Source organism: Galeopterus variegatus, unplaced genomic scaffold (assembly GCF_000696425.1).
Source record: "Galeopterus variegatus unplaced genomic scaffold, G_variegatus-3.0.2 Scaffold4172, whole genome shotgun sequence".
NCBI lineage: Eukaryota > Metazoa > Chordata > Mammalia > Dermoptera > Cynocephalidae > Galeopterus > Galeopterus variegatus.
Genome location: NW_007730283.1, coordinates 184,851 through 187,335, shown reverse-complemented (window position 1 = coordinate 187,335; position 2,485 = coordinate 184,851).

The following is a 2,485-nucleotide window of genomic DNA, read 5'->3' as shown; positions in this document are numbered from 1 at the left end:
CCACCGGGAGACTTTTCTTATCCACAAATTTGCAGACAAGGAACCCACAGGGGACGCTGGCTATCCCAGGACAGTCCCTGCCAGTGAGACCCTCTGAGATGGCCCTGAGCTGCCAGCCCAAGGCCAGGCTGACACTGCCACCCACAGCCACCCTCCTGTCCCCACATAGCTCTGCAAGGAGAGAAGGGGAGTCCTAGACCACTTCAGGGGATGGTGTTCAGCTGCAAACGGGGTTGGGACCAGGGTGCCACCCCTGCCTGAGGTCAGGTGGCTTTGGGGCCCAGCCTTCCTCCCTGGGTGCTGGCTGTAATGTCCTCCTGCTCCTAGAGGGTCATGGGCTCAAGGGTGTCCATCTGGTCTGTCTCACAGGCATCCTGGAGCCCAGGCCTGTCTTCAAGAGAGGAGGTGGGGACAGCAAAGAATGAGAGAACACCCTCGCGAGAGAATGCCGATGACATGGCCACTCTGCCACATCGGGGGACCCCAGGGAGTCTGTCCCTGTGCCCATGGCACCCCTGACCCACGAGCCACATTGGGCCAGCCCACCCTCAGCCACACAAGGTCCCACCTGGGGGCCTGAGGGAGTCCCCCATGGCCCCACCAGGCACACTGGGCGGGGCTCTTCCTGGCCATGTGCCTGTGCCGTGTGCACTTGTGCCTGAGTGTGCATGCGTGTGCCCCTGTGCGTGTGCCCGTGTGGGCACGTGTGCACGTGTGTGCGTAGATACACAGTTCCTATGAGGGGCCCAATGCTTTATCCTCCTTTTTCACTTAATGTCATCCCGCGTGCCTGTGCCGTGTGCACTTGTGCCTGAGTGTGCATGCGTGTGCCCCTGTGCGTGTGCCCGTGTGGGCACGTGTGCACGTGTGTGCGTCGATACACAGTTCCTATGAGGGGCCCAATGCTTTATCCTCCTTTTTCACTTAATGTCATCCCGTGTCACTAGCAGTTATGGAAAACGCCATTTTGAATGTGTGACTTCCACCTGTCCCAAGTGCACCGGGATGCTCTCTCTTCCTCCCGCTGTTGTGATGAGACACACCGTGTTGACCAGCTGTGCACACGCCCATCATCTGAGTTTCTGGCTATTTCCTTTGCATGTTCTCAGGAAGATGCTCACTTGGGTGGCTCTGGGTGGCCACGGCAGGCGTGGCCATCTAGAACAATCTGCTGTGCTCACAGACAGAGGGCAGATCCCCTTCCTGCTGCAACTGGCCTTCCTCTGCCCTCCCTGGGATGGACGTGTCCCACTGCCACCACCCATCTGCTTTCTGTGTGTGAGGCCCATGCCTGGCGTGGGGGACTGTCTTCCCTAGCGTCCATGACGGCAGCCCTCGTGTACTACGGCTACCACCCTGGGCCTCTGCAAGTTGCTGCCAACATGCCAGGCTCTCCATCCACGGTGACTGACCTGTCAGGACCATCCCTGTGGTCACACACTCCAGGACGCACCTCATGGCATCCCCGGGGCTCAGGGACCTGGTCGCACTGCTCAGGGCCTTCTCCACCAACAGCTCCGTGGCCTGGGTGGTGGGGCACAGAGGAGACATGGTGCTTTGGGGGAGGCCATGGCCAGCCCCCTCCCACTGGAAGTGGCTCTACTGGAGCTCAGCCTGGGGAGGATCTGGGGCCCCTGGGACAGGGGGCCCCTCCCAGCTCTTTCCCTGACCCTTTGAACTTCTGCAGAGGAGGGCGGACAGGGGGGCATCTGCCACTTCTCGCACGGCTGCAGGCAGGTTTCTTCCCCTCTGTAAGCCTCAGTTTCCCCACCTGTGGTCCACGGTACAACTAGTTGGGGTCACACCCCCTCAGCCATTGTGTGTCCCCTCTTCCAAGGAGCCTCCCACTTCCACCCCGCAGGTCCCTGTCCTGCTGGCTCTTGAGGGCAGGGTGGGGAGGTGCACATGGTGGCCCCCAGGGCACAGTGTGTGGTGCGTGTGGGCGCTTCCACATTCACAGGAGGAAAATGGGTTTCGGGGACTTGGGGTCTCTCAACATCCGGATGGCCCCATGCTAGTGACTTCCTCAAGGGCCTGGAGTGGACATTTCCCCTGGACACTGGGCGGACACCGAGGCCGGGGTTGTGGATAACGTCAAGGGTGGGCTGGCCAGGAGAGTGGCGGGCCGTCCCCACTGCGCGCAGCCTGCGACCTTCCTTCCTCCACACGCCGGCCCAGCCCCCTGCCCGAGCGCGGATGCCCAGGCCAAGCGGCTTTCAGACCTACACATGGTGTCACCTTCTGGACTGAGCATGGTGGGTGTGTGGATGAGGGAGGGACAGATCAGAGACAGATTGGCGAGGGGCGCAGGGACAAGACGCAATCCCACAACAGACAGGGACCCTGGGGGCAGGGAGGAGGCTGAGCGGGGGTGGTTGGTGTGGCCAGTGGGGAAGGTGTGGGGGTCGGGCAGGGACCTGGGGGGTCTCACTTGGGGACACGGGGACTGCTCCATGAGCCTCTTGGGGGTCCGTGCATTCTCTCC